Source organism: Amblyraja radiata, chromosome 26, assembly GCF_010909765.2.
Source record: "Amblyraja radiata isolate CabotCenter1 chromosome 26, sAmbRad1.1.pri, whole genome shotgun sequence".
NCBI lineage: Eukaryota > Metazoa > Chordata > Chondrichthyes > Rajiformes > Rajidae > Amblyraja > Amblyraja radiata.
The window spans coordinates 7,453,935-7,468,900 of record NC_045981.1 but is presented as its reverse complement, the minus strand read 5'-3'; positions in this window follow the sequence as shown (position 1 = coordinate 7,468,900).

The following is a 14,966-nucleotide window of genomic DNA, read 5'->3' as shown; positions in this document are numbered from 1 at the left end:
CATTCTTATAGATTACCTTCTCTGCGGGCATTAATTATTATTATTTTCCAAGTCTGAACATATTCTATCAAAATTCTCGTGCTTGTTTGAAAAGCTGACGGTTTAGGGACAAATTGATGTAGTGAATTCGAAATCTGCTCTCTCTTATCACTAGAGTTTTATGTTAGTCCATTCCAGGTGAACAGCATTGAGTGTTTTCTTAGTCTTTAAAATCACTTGGTTCTGAGCTCCCATTTAGATCTAAAATTGGGAAATACTGGAAACACTCGGTAGGTAAGTCCGCATCTGTGAAGAGGAAATCATTTGACATTTCAGGTCGAAGATGGACACAAAAAGCTGAAGTAGTAGCTTGTTTGCAGGCAGCATCCCTGGAGAAAAGGAATAGGTGATGTTTTGGGTCAAGTTACAATACAACAACAATACAATATGGTTTTATTCGTCACATTGCACATAAAGTGCAAGTGAAATGAATTTGCCAGCAGCGGTACAATGAGAAAGAACACACAAAAACACAATAAAAATTTAACACAAACATCCACCACAGCATTCATCGCTGTGGTGGAAGGCACAAAAATTGGCCAGTCCTCCTCCATTTTCCCCCGTGGTCAGGACCACAACCTTCCGCAGTCGCCGCTGCAGGTGTCCAGATGAATGAAAGTCAAGGTAAGTCCTGAATCGGTGCCTCCCCCACCGGAGACCGCGGCTTCAGGCTGGTGTAGGCCGCAGGCCGGCGGTCGATGATTTAAAGTTCGTGCCGCAGCCAGAAGCACCGCAGACTGCAGGGCCGGCAGTCGAAGTTGAAGCTCCCCTCCAGGGATCCCCAGCGAGGGACCCCGCTCCCGATGGTAAGTCCATGCCGCGCCCGCAGTAGAAGTAGGCCACGGGCCGGCAGTCGTAGTGGAAGCTTCTTCCCCCGGGTCCCCAACGAGGGATCCCGGGCTGCAGGCGTAGTGCCAGCTGGAGCTGTGCAGACAGCTGTGCTTCAGGCTGCTGGCTGCCGTGATCCAGCGAAACGGAGCGCTCCCCTCCGGTGAGCCCCAGCGAGGGCTCGCCCACTCCACGCCGAGAGTCCACGCTGCGCCCGCCGCTGAGGCCCCGGGCACGTCTCCAGGAAAGGCCGCACCGATCCTTGCTGTTAGGCCACGGGGGAGGCAACCTGGAAAAAGTCGCCTCTCCATGGAGGAGGCGACCAAAACGGTTTCCCCCTTACCCCCCCACACCACCCCCCCACACAAAACGCACAAAGAAATATTAAAAACATACATTTAAACACACTAAAAAATTTTAAAAAGTTGAAAAAAACTGACACGCTGCTGGCAGGGCGCCGGCTTGCAGCGCCCCCACCGACCTATACTTCTTCAGACAGAAGGAGGGTCAGCCTGAAGAAGGGTCTCGACCCAAAACATCATCTATTCCTTTTATACAGAGATTATATAAATAAGGGGTGTATCAATACAGTAGGGGATTCTTAAATAGGACCAGTTAATTACTTATATAAGATGGGCGGTCAGGAGATGTGCCAATACTGCGAGATGTGGGAATTTGTCGACACCATTGATGTAGAAGATCCCTACAGCTGCAGTAAGTGTTTGAGGCTAGAGGAACTCCAGCTCCGCATTGATGAGCTGGAGACCCAACTTCATACGCTGCGGTACATCAGGGAGGGGGAGTATTACCTGGATGTTTTGTGCCAGGGGATGGTCACACCGACCAGTTTAACTAATTCAGTAGGCAGTGAGCAAGGAAAGGAAGGTGTGGCCATAAGCGAGGCAGGTAGGGGGAACCAGGAGGAGATGCGGCAGGAGCCACAGCCCTTGTCCCTGACGAGCATGACCGAGGCTCTTACTCAATGTAAGGACGGGATCAGGGGCTGTGGGAGGGATGAGCAACCTGGCTGCAGCACCGTGGATCAGGAGGCCATTCAAGAGGGGGGAGTTAGAAGAAATGCCGTAGTGATAGGGGATAGTATTATTCGGGGGGTAGATAAGGTTCTCTGCGGCCAGCAGAACATGTCCCGAAGGCTGTGTTGCCTACCCGGTGCTAGGGTTAAGGATATCTCTGCGATGCTGGAGAGAAATTTGCAGTGGGAGGGGGAGGATCCAGTGGTCGTGGTCCATGTGGGGACCAATGACATAGGAAGGACGAGGAAGGAGGATCTGCTGAAGGAGTTTGAGCAGTTAGGGAATAAATTAAAAAGCAGAACCTCGAGGGTACTGATCTCCGGATTGCTACCTGAGCCACGGGCCAAATCGGCGAGGGTACGTAAAATTAGAAAGCTAAATGCGTGGCTCAAAGACTGGTGTGGGAATAATGGGTTTGGTTTCTTGGGCCACTGGCACCAGTACTGGGACAGGGGGGATCTGTTCTGTAAGGACGGACTTCACCTGAACGGTGCTGGGACTGGGGTCCTGGCAAATCATATAACTAGGGCAGTAGAGAGGTCTTTAAACTAAGTAGCGGGGGGGAGGTAACAAGGGGGGTAATAACGGCAGGGGTAGAGGAAATAGAGCAGGGTATCAGTGGGGAAGCGGAAAGTCAAAATGTGACAGGAGACAGAATGTGTGAAGATAAAGCTCTAGATGTAAAAGGGGCAAAAATGGAAAGGAAGGGTAGTAAAAATCATCTGAAAGTGCTTTATCTAAATGCACGGAGTATTCGTAATAAGATAAATGAATTAACGGTGCAATTAAGTATATATAGTTATGATATCGTGGCCATTACGGAGACATGGCTGCAAGGGGATCAGGACTGGGAGTTAAATATAGAGGGGTACTCGACAATTAGGAAAGATAGACAGGAAAGAAAGGGAGGAGGGGTGGCCCTTTTAATAAGGGAGGGAATAACGGCAATAGAGAGGAAGGATATTGCGTTGAAGGATCAGGATAGTGAAACAGCTTGGGTACAGATAGAGAATAATAAGGGGAAAAAAACACTAGTGGGTGTAATTTATAGACCTCCAAATAGCTGTGACGCTGTTAGTCAGAACATAAATCTGCAAATAGTTGACGCATGTAAAAAGGGAACTGCTGTAATCATGGGGGACTTCAATTTTCATATTAATTGGGCAAACCAAACTGGGCAGGGTAGACTAGAGGAAGAGTTTATAGAATGTATTAGAGACGGGTTCCTAGAACAGTATGTCACAGAACCGACAAGGGGGGAGGCAATCTTGGATCTGGTTCTGTGTAATGAAGCAGGATTAATTAAAAATGTCATAGTTAGGGACTCGTTGGGAACAAGTGACCACAATATGGTCGAATTCCATATTCAAATAGAAGGGGAGCAGGTTGAAACTCAGGCTAGGGTGCTTAGTCTAAATAAGGGGGATTATGAAGGTATGAGGACTGAGCTGATCAAAGTTGACTGGGATAGCAGACTCAAGAATAAGACGGTACATGTGCAGTGGTGTACGTTTAAGGGTATACTGTATAACCTTCAAGAAAAATTTATTCCTATGAAGAAAAAAAGGGGTAAGGGTAAGAACAGTCAGCCATGGCTCAGTAAAACTATAAAGGATAGTATTCGGCTGAAGGCAAGGGCATATAAGGTAGCCAGAGATAGTGGGAGGGTAGAGGATTGGGAAGCATTTAAAGGTCAGCAAAAAATAACTAAGAGATTAATTAAGACGGGGAAAATAGACTATGAAAGGAATTTAGCGAACAACATAAAAACTAATAGTAAGAGTTTTTATAGCTATATAAAAAGAAAAAGGGTGGCTAAGGTGAACGTTGGTCCATTGGAGGGTGAGACTGGAGAGTTGTTGGTGGGGAACATGGAAATGGCAAAGGCATTAAACGAGTATTTTGTATCAGTCTTCACCATAGAAGACACAAAAAATATTCCAACGCTGGATAAACAGGGGGCGGTAGGAATGGAGGAGCTAAATACTATTAAGATCACCAAGGAGGTGGTATTAGGGAAATTAATGAGACTGAAGGAGGATAAATCCCCTGGGCCTGATGGATTACATCCAAGGGTCTTGAGGGAGATAGCGGTGGGGATTGTGGATGCATTGGTGATAATTTTCCAAAACTCCCTGGAGGCAGGAACGGTCCCAGTGGATTGGAAAATGGCCAATGTAACACCTATATTTAAAAAAGGAAGTAAACAGAAGGCGGGTAACTATAGACCGGTTAGTCTAACATCGGTGGTGGGTAAAATGTTAGAGACAATTATTAAAGAAACACTAACGGGGCACTTGGATAAACATGACTTCATCGGACAGAACCAGCATGGTTTTGTGAAGGGGAAGTCCTGTTTAACGAATCTGCTCGAATTCTTTGAGGAAGTAACAACCCGGGTGGATAAAGGGGAACCGGTGGATGTGGTATACTTGGACTTCCAAAAGGCTTTTGACAAGGTGCCACATAAGAGACTATTGCTAAAAATAAAAAATTATGGGATTGGGGGTAATATATTAGCATGGGTAGAGGATTGGCTAACAAATAGGAAGCAGAGAGTGGGGATAAATGGTTCATACTCGGGATGGCAACCGGTAACTAGCGGGGTTCCGCAAGGGTCGGTGCTGGGACCCCAGTTGTTCACAATTTATATAAATGATTTGGAGGAGGGAACCAAGTGTAATATATCAAAATTTGCGGACGATACAAAAATGGGAGGAAAAGTAGGGGATGAGGAGGATAGGAAGAGTCTGCAAAAGGATATAGATAAGCTAGGTGAGTGGGCAACAACTTGGCAGATGAAATTTAATACTAATAAATGTGAAGTCATTCACTTTGGGAAAAAAAATGATAGGGCAAGTTATTTTCTAAATGAGGAGGAGCTGCGTTGTAATGCAACGCAAAGGGATCTAGGGGTATTAGTACATGAATCACTAAAAGTTAGTATGCAGGTGCAGCAAGCAATCAGGAAGGCCAATGGAGTTTTGGCCTTTATTGCTAGGGGGATTGAGTATAAAAACACGGAGGTCTTGCTGCAGCTGTACACAGTATTAGTGAGACCACATTTGGAATACTGTGTACAGTTCTGGGGTCCATACTTAAGAAAGGATGTACTAGCCCTGGAGGCAGTGCAGCGAAGGTTTACAAGATTAATTCCTGCAATGAGGGGATTGACATATGAGGAAAGGTTAAGTAGGCTGGAACTCTACTCTTTGGAGTTTAGAAGAATGAGAGGCGATCTCATTGAAACATATAAGATCGTGAGGGGCCTTGATCGGGTGGATGCACCGAGGATGTTCCCAATGATCGGGGAAACTAGAACTAGGGGACATAGTTGCAGAATAAGGGGGGGCTCTTTTAAAACTGAGATGAGGAAGAACTTCTTCACCCAGAGGGTGGTTAATTTATGGAATTCACTGCCCCAGGGAGCAGTGGAAGCAGAAACTTTAAATATATTTAAGACTAAATTAGATGGTTTTTTAGCTGCCAAGGGGATAAGGGGCTACGGGGAGAGGGCAGGGATATGGACCTAGGTATGGTTAGTATAGTAAGACCTGAGTGATCTCCTGGACAAGTGTCGATCGCCTGGATTGGGGTCGGAGAGGAATTTCCCGGATTTTTTTCCCGAATTGGACCTGGGTTTTTATCCGGTTTTTTGCCTCCCCCAGGAGATCACGAGGTTCTTGGGGTGGAGAGGGGTGATAGCGGTATAAAGGGGAGGGTAGTGTCTTGTGTTCTGTGTCTTGTGTCTACTGTTTGTGGGTAAGTGTGTCTGTTTAGTGTTCAGCCATGAGCGAATGGCGGTGCGGGCTCGACGGACCTGGTGGTCTACTCTCGCATCTACTTTCTATGTTTCTATGCTGCCTGCAAACAAGCTACTGCAGTTCCTTTCTACACATCCTGACGTTCCAGGTTGATGTAATAAAAGACCACTGATCTTTAACATTCATTCTCTTCCTCCACGGGTCCTGCCCAATATGCTGGGTATCTCCAGCTCCTCATGTTCTGCTGTATTCTTCTTTCCATTTTCAGTTCATGTTCCAGCTTGGAGTCTCCAAGATCATGTGTGAATTAAGGGCCTGTCCCACTTTGTGATTTTTTCAGCGACTGCGAAGGTCAGTGACTGACGCCCTAAAAACCGTCAAGTTGTACGACACAACGCGTCACCGACACGCCCAGCTACGACACTCAGCGTCACCCGCCTTCACAACACAAGAAGGTTACATCGAAGTATAATAATCACATTGGAAATAAACTTATCTACAATAAATCTAAGGACCAATAACGTTTTAATGGTTAAGTCGGCGCTTTATATACCCGCGTCACTGGCCGTCACCTGCAGGACAGCGCACGTCAGCGTGTGACAGGGCGCACGAGATGATAAGATACCCAGATGTTGCCTGAAGATTTTGAACGTTCCAAAATCCAGGGGCGACAGGGAGACACTACATGCGTCACGCCGCGACAACCTCTCTTCAGGCTGTCGCCGAAAATGTCGCCCAAGTGGAACAGGCTCTTTAATGTGCGAGTACCTGGCATACTACTAATGGATTAAGCACAATGCATGGCTTGTTGACATGGGCACTTCCAGACTATTCAATTGCATTTTCATGGAAGAAGCTGAGCAAATCCTCCAGAGAGTGAGTCAAAGGACCAGAGGCTGGCTACGATCCTGGATTCTAAAGGTTCTTTGCAAATTATTGCAGCCCAATACCAAGTTCAATGGAAATACATTGTGTACCAGCAAATCTTTGTGAAAATCTCTGGCAGTGAGGAAGTTCCCAAATGCACCGTTAAAAACGCAACCTAGGGCTTTAGGCTGCTCTACCATTCTGAATCAAGCAGGAGGAGGGTCTCTTGCCCAAGCGAGTCACCAGCTCTCGAGTGAACACACAGACTTGCATTTCTGCCCTGTTTTTCAGATTCTCAAGATACACCTCAGCCGACCGAGGAAGCCAGTAGTAGATATTGTTTAGAGAGACAGCGTGGAATTCGGCCCATCGAGTCCATGCCGACCATGCGTTCGCACCAGTTACATGTTGTCCCACATTCACATCGACTCCCTACACACTAGGGGCAATGTACAGAGGGACGATTAACTTACAAACCCGCACATCCTTGGGACGTAGGAGGAAACCGAAACGCCTGGATCGCGCTGTCGCAGGGAGAGCGTGTAAACTCCACACAGACAGCACCTGAGGTCAGAATTGAACCTGAGTCTCTGGCCATGTGTGGCAGCAGCTCTACCCGCTGCGCCACCTGATCTAGAACGCTTGCAACATTTATTTCCTACCTTCCCTGCATGTTTTACCATGCTCTTTCATTCGTGTCTTCTGGTTACCCACTTTTTTTAATATCAAAGCTCTGAGGCGAAGACGCCCAGTTAGATTTAGTAATGCGCGTGCATTGTGAACGATCCCATCATTTCCACAGTAGAGTCTCCCATGACACTGTCCTCTCATCTACATCTCAGTCTTGCTTACATTGTTAACCTCATGGCTAGCCAACTTATTCCCAGGTCAACAAAGTCGATGCGCTTTACTGAGACAAAACACAAAGTGCTGGAGGAACTCAGCAGGTCAGGCAGCATCTGTGGAAGGAGTGGACATGTGGCATTTCAGGTCAGGGCACTTCTTCAGACTGATTGATTGGAATAGGGGGAGAAAGCTGGAAAAGTGAGACTGGGTTGGACAAAACCTGGCAAGTGATAGAGATGAGTGGGGTTGGATGGAGGGTGGTTGGAGAAACAGATCTCTGACTCAGAACGTGGAGAATGTTGTGCTTCCATGCATCCACTGCACTCAACCTTTATGGTGTAGAGGCCACAGGTTTGGGATATGTTGTTATAGAAGTCTTACCACAAAAACTCCAGTGCATTATGGAGATAATTAACAGTGCATTTCAATAATTTGATTTCAGAGAACGAGATCACCAGGGATTCATGGCTGTGAGTGTTCAAGAAGAAGTCAATGGAAGTTATGTTATCACAGAACAGGAATGTTCAATATCCTCAGATATCTTGTCAAAGTACACCCGTGGAGTGAGTGGCGCCATTGAGTGTGGCAGCCTCGCCCCCAGCTGTCCATCCTTTCACCCTTTTTGTTATATTTAGTCTGTCAAAAAGTATCTTTTTTGGAGGTCTTTTAGTATGTGGGGGGGGGGGGGGGTAGAAACATAGAAAATAGGTACAGGCCATTCGGCCCTTCGAGACAGCACCACCATTCATTGTGATCATGGCTGATCGTCCCCAATCAATAACCCGTGCCTGCCTTCTCCCCATATCCCTTGATTCCACTAGCCCCCAGAGCTTTATCTAACTCTCTCTGAAATCCATCCAGTAATTTTTCCTCCACTGCCCTCTGTGGCAGGGAATTCCACAAATTCACAACTCTCTGGGTGAAAAAGTTTTTTCTCACCTCAGTCTTAAATGGCCTCCCCTTTATACTAAGACTGTGGCCCCTGGTTCTGGACTCGCCCAACATTGGGAACATTTATCCTGTATCTAGTTTGACCAGTCCTTTTATAAGTTTCTATAAGATCCCACCTCATCCTTCTAAACTCCAGTGAATACAAGCCTGGTCTTTTCAATCTTTCCTCAGATGACAGTCCCGCCATCCCAGGGATCAATCTCGTGAACCTACTCTGCACCAAAGATCATGGAGCGGAGCAAGATGCTCCACTCCGACGTAAACCAACGCACTGAGGTGTAGTACGTAACGGAACGTCACGGCCGCCATTTGTCAATGCAAAACGCGTTTTCCCCGTTTCCCCCCCCGATCTTTCCTCCCCAGCACCCTCCTTCATGTAGTTTCCCTTGCATTGTATTGTGCAGTTTCCCTTCTATTGCTTTAACACACACTGCACAAAATTAAATGTAACATATATATATTTATATGAATGTGCATTTGTGTGTGCCTGTATGTGAGAGGCAAGTTGGAGATAAATAAATTTCCTTCTCATGGATCAGAAGCAACTTTGATTTAAAGCATCACCATCACTCTCTATCTTATTTGTCAGATGGATATATATATTTACAAAGCTGCACACAAAAATATGACATAAGGGGTCAAATTTCAAATTCCTTGACAAGCACTTTATTGTGTTCATGACTGACATAGTATCAACAACAAATGTAGAAATGATAGCACATTGATGACAAGTTTCCAAAAATGGCATCAGAATACACAAAATCATTTTGTGTAATGGTTGTCGTGTGGTGTCCACAATAAGTGCACGTATTTCTTATTCCTTTCTATGTTGATGAATACCACATGGAACAATAAAATTGCAAACACCATTTCCACTTCATTCACCTGATCATGTAGTAGAGTACTGCATCCATCTGAGTGGACACCGCATGTGATCTAAACGGTACATTACCTTGTGAATCTGAGTGACATCGATGACCGATGAGACAGTGTGTTGCCAAATTGAAGATTGGCTCAGTTTTAGTTTTGATGACCAATTAATGTTAAAAAAATGTGATATCGATGTATATATACACACACACATTTATATTTATCTAGTGATTTCCTCTAATTTGTTTAGCAACCTTTTTCTTTTAATCTCTCTCTGTGAGATATATATATGAATAAAATATCCATGAACACAATGTCGAAATATTTTTCCATTCTTAAATTCTATATTAGCGTAATACAATGTAGTGCATACATACATACCTACATATTTAAATTCCATCGATAAGTTGGTCAAATAACATGGGGACCTTCTTGCTTTTTTTGAGACATGGATTTTTTAAATGTGAATGTCTCATAACGACACATTTGTGGGTCTGCCGTATATTGCACCAACCCCCCACAATTTCAAATAACTAAATTGAACTTCATAAACAAGGAAAACACTTTTCATTTCCGTCATTTATGGTAATATTTACAATATTTACATCATTTTGTGCGCGACATATACAGGGGTTTGCAATGTTTTGAAAGTGATGTAAAATTCAACATATTTCAGACAATGATAGCCCCACCCCTTGCTTACCCCAAAGGACAAAATGTCCAACATATACAATAATAAATAAATCGTCATTTGCAAATTATATACAATAATAAATAAATCATGGGTAACGGGAAGTTCTCATTCTTTCTCTTGAGTAACCTGCGTTGGGAAAGCAGACGTTTCGGCGTGTTCGGGATGCTAAATAACGTTGGAACTGCATTCTAATTTAGCCTGTTATTGGTCTGCCTGTTGGAAAACTGGTCAAGTTCAGTGTTCAGAACAAAGACGGCAGGTACACCGAAGATGCATTTTGCCTCTAATATGTCAATTTACCTTCAATGTAGAAGAGCTTAGAAAATCTAGTAACTTTCTAATGTACCGACAAACCTAGTTTCCCAATGAGTGTTGATAGGGGAACAGAAAATAACATTTTCAGGACAGAATAATATCGACAGAAAACAATAATATTTCCTCACCTCTCTTTGTTGTTGGGGAACCTGAAGAAAGACAGGTCGGGTTGTCCACATCGGCGATTAGAGCAATTTATACCGAACAGTAAGCTGTAGGTGTGGACGTCAACAATCACACGTCATACTACGCTTTTATCGCTGTGGCGCATCTTGCTCCGCTCTATAATCTTTGCTCTGCGCTGCCTCAATCACAAGGATGTCCTTCCTCAAATTAGGAGACCAAAACTGTATGCAATACTCCAGATGTGGTCTCACCAGAGCCCTATACACCGGCAGAAGAATCTCTCTACTCCTATACTGAAATCCTCTTGTTATGAAGGCCAACATTCCATTTGCTTTCTTCACTGCCTGCTGTACCTGCACGCCAACTTTCAGTGACCGGTGTACAAGGACACCCAGGTCTCGCTGTACCTCCCCCTTACCTAATCGAACCCCATTGAGATAATAATCTGCCCCCTTGTTTTTGCCACCAAATGTGGGGGAAAGAGGGGAAACCGTTTCCCAGACACTTCCTGGTCGAGCATGCGTCTTTTTCCCCCGAGCCGCATCTTCACACCCCCTCGCGGCCTACCATCTGGATTGGTGCGGCCTTTCCTGCCGGAGACCAGCCAGAGCTTCAGCAGCGGCGCAGCACTGAATTACCTTAGTGGAACAGGCGATGTCTTACCGGGGATCTCCGGTTGGGGCTCCGGAATATCTGGCCTGCCGACTTTAATAGACACGAGGAGCTGTGGTCTGCGGAACTTCACCTTGATTCCACCAGCCCCTAGAGCTCTATCTAACTCTCTCTTAAATCCATCCAGTGACTTGGCCTCCACTGCCCTCTGTGGCAGGTGAATTCCATAAATTCACAACTCTGGGTGAAAATGTTTTTTCTCACCTCAGTCTTAAATGACCTCCCTTTTATTCTAAGACTGTGGCCCCTGGTTCTGGACTAGCCCCACATTGGGAACATTTTTCCTGCATTCTAAACTCCAGTGAATACAAGCCAAGTCTTTTCAATCTTTCCTCATATGACAGTCCCGCCATCCCAGGGATCAATCTCGTGAACCTACGCTGCACTGCCTCAATCACAAGGATGTCCTTCCTTAAATTAAGAGACCAAAACTGTACACAATACTCCAGATGTGGTCTCACCAGAGCCCTATACAACTGCAGAAGAACATCTTTACTCCTATACTGAAATCCTCTTGTTATGAAGGCCAACATTCCATTAGCTTTCTTCACTGCCAGCTGTACCTGCACGCCAACTTTCAGTGACCGGTGTACAACCTCACATTTATCTATATTATACTGCATCTGCCACGCATCTGCCCACTCACTCAACCTGTCCAGGTCACCCTGCAACCTCCTAACATCCTCTTCACAGTTCACACTGCCACCCAGCTTTGTGTCATCCACAAACTTGCTAGTGCTGCTCCTAATTCCCTCTTCCAAATCATTAATATATATGGTAAACAGTTGCGGCCCCAACACCGAGCCTTGCGGCACTCCACTCGCCACTGCCTGCCATTCTGAAAAGGACCTGTTCACTCCAACTCTTTGCTTCCGATCTGCCAACCAATTTTCTATCCATGTCAACACCCTACCCCCAATACCATGTGCCCTAATTTTAGTCACCAGTCTCCCGTGTGGGACCTTATCAAAGGCTTTCTGAAAGTCTAGATACATCCACTGGCATCCACATCCACTTTCTGAAACCCAATACATCCACTGGCACCCCTTCATCCATTTTACTTGTCACATCCTCAAAAAATTCCAGAAGATTAGTCAAGCATGATTTCCCTTTCATAAATCCATGTTGACTTGGACTAATCCTTTTACTGCTATCCAAATGCCCCATTATTACCTCTTTAATAATTGACTCCAGCATCTTTCCCAACATCGAAGTCAGGCTAACTGGTCTGTAATTCCCCGTTTTCTCTCTCGCTCCTTACTTGAAAAGTGGGATGACATTAGCTATCCTCCAATCCACAGGAACTGATCCTGAATCTATTGAACATTGGGAAATGATCACCAATGCGTCCACTATTTCTAGAGCCGCCTCCCTGAGGACCCTGGGATGCAGACCATCAGGTCCAGGGAATTTATCATCCTTCAGTCCCATTAGCCTACCCAATACTATTTCTCGCCTAATGAAAATTTATTTCAGTTCCTCTACCCTCTGTCCTCCAGTACATCTGGGAAATTGTTTGTGTCTTCCTCAGTGAAGACAGATCCAAAGTACCTATTCAGCTCTTCTGCCATTTCCTTGTTGCCCATAATAATTTCACCCGTGTCTGCCTTCAAGGGACCCACATTTGACTTTGCTACTCTTTTTCCCTTAACATATCTAAAGAAGCTTTTACTGTCCTTCTTTATATTCCTGGCCAGCTTCATCTTCATCTTTTCAGCCCGTATTGCCCGTTTTGTTTCCTTCTGTTGTCCTATGAAAGTTTCCCAATCCTCTGGCTTCCGGCTACTCTTTGCTGTGTTATACATCTTTTCTTTTAGTTTTATTCTATCCGTAACTTCTCTTGTCAGCCATGGTTGCCTCCTACTCCCCTTAGAATCTTTCTTCTTTTTGGAATGAAATGATCCTGCATCTTCCGGATTATGCCCAGAAATTCCTGCCATTGCTGTTCCACCCTCATTCGTGCTAGGATCCCTTTCCAGTCTACCTTGACCAGCTCCCCTCTCATGCCTTCATAGTCCCCTTTGTTCAGCTGCATCACTGCCACTTCCGATTTAACCTTCTCCTTCTCAAATTGCAGATTAAAACTAATCATATTATGATCACTACCTCCAAGCGGTTCCTTTACCTCGAGTTCTCTTATCATATCTGGTTCATTGGACAACACTAAATCCAGAATTGCCTTTTCTCTGGTCGGCTCCATTACAAGCTGCTCTAAGAATCCATCTCGGAGGCATTCTACAAACTCACTTTCTTGGGGTCCTGAACCAACCTGATTTTCCCCAGTCTACCTGCATATTGAAATCCCCCATCACCACAGTGGTATTACCTTTGTTACATGCTAGTTATAACTCCTGCTGCAACTTACACCCTACATCCGGGCTACTATTTGGGGGTCTGTAGATAACACCAATTAGTGTCTTCTTGCTTTTACAATGCCTCAACTCAATCCACAGTGACTCCACCTCGTCAGTCCCTATGTCTTCCCTCGCAAGGGACTGAATTCCCTTCCTCACCAGCAGAGCTACCCCCCTCCTCTGCCCACCTGCCTGTCCTTTCTATAGGATGTATAACCCTGAATATTAAGTTCCCAGGCCCGATCCTCCTGCAGCCATGTCTCAGTAATCCCCACAATGTCATATCTACCAACCTCTAACTGAGCCTCAAGCTCATCTACTTTACTTCTTATACTTCGCGCATTCATATACAATACTTTTAATTCCATACGCAAATCACCTTTTACATCGATCCCTATTACACTTGGTCATATTCTCCTATCCCTTTGTGAGCTTCCTTTCCCGTTAATTCTGGGGTCATTAACTATCCCTTTACACTCTTTCCCTATAACTCCATCCTCGACTATCCCATTTGACACCCCACCCCCCTTATTCAGTTTAAAACCACCCATGTAGCAGTGGCAAATCTGCCTGCCAGAATGCTGGTTCCCCACCAGTTCCCCCTTACTCCAAAACAGATCCCAGTGAATGGTTCGAAAGGCCGAGTGGCCTACTCCTGCACCTATTTTTTAATGTTTCTGTGTGGTTCAATGAGGTCCCCCCTTATTCTTCTCAACTCCAGCGAGTACAGGCCCAGTGCCGTCAAACGCTCATCTGTTAACCCATACCTGGGATCATTCTTGTAATCCTCCTCTGGACCCCCTCCAGAGCCAGTAAATCCTTCCTCAGATACGGTGCCAAAAATTGCTCACAATATTCCAAATGCAGCCTGACCATCTCCAATCTCCAATGACCACTGTAGCATTGCCTTTCTCACATGCCAATTGTATCTCCTGATGTAACATGTGATACAGTGTGGAAACAGGCCTTTGTATCCCTTACTTGAGGGTTGAGGAGTGGGGTTGGGCTGAGGGGAGGAGTTGGGCTGAGGGGAGGAGTTGGAGTGAAGGGGAGGAGTTGGAGTGAAGGGGAGGAGTTGGGGTGAAGGGGAGGAGTTAGGGTGAGGGGAGGAGTTGGTGAGGGGGAGGAGTTGGGCTGAGGGGAGGAGTTGGGGTGAGGGGGAGGAGTTTGGGTGTGGGGGAGGAGTTGGGCTGAAGGGAGGAGTTGGGGTGTGGGGGAGGAGTTGGGGTGAGGGGGAGGAGTTGGGGTGAGGGGGAGGAGTTGGGCTGAGGGGAGGAGCTGGGCTGAGGGAAGGAGTTGGGGTGAGGGGAGGAGTTGGGGTGAGGGGGAGGAGTTTGGGTGTGGGGGAGGAGTTGGGCTGAGGGGAGGAGCTGGGCTGAGGGAAGGAGTTGGGCTGAGGGGAGGAGCTGGGCTGAGGGAAGGAGTTGGGGTGAGGGGAGGAGTTGGGGTGAGGGGGAGGAGTTTGGGTGTGGGGGAGGAGTTGGGCTGAGGGGAGGAGCTGGGCTGAGGGAAGGAGTTGGGGTGAGGGGAGGAGTTGGGCTGAGGGAAGGAGTTGGGGTGAGGGGAGGAGTTGGGCTGAGGGGGAGGTTGGTCTGAGAGGGGGGGT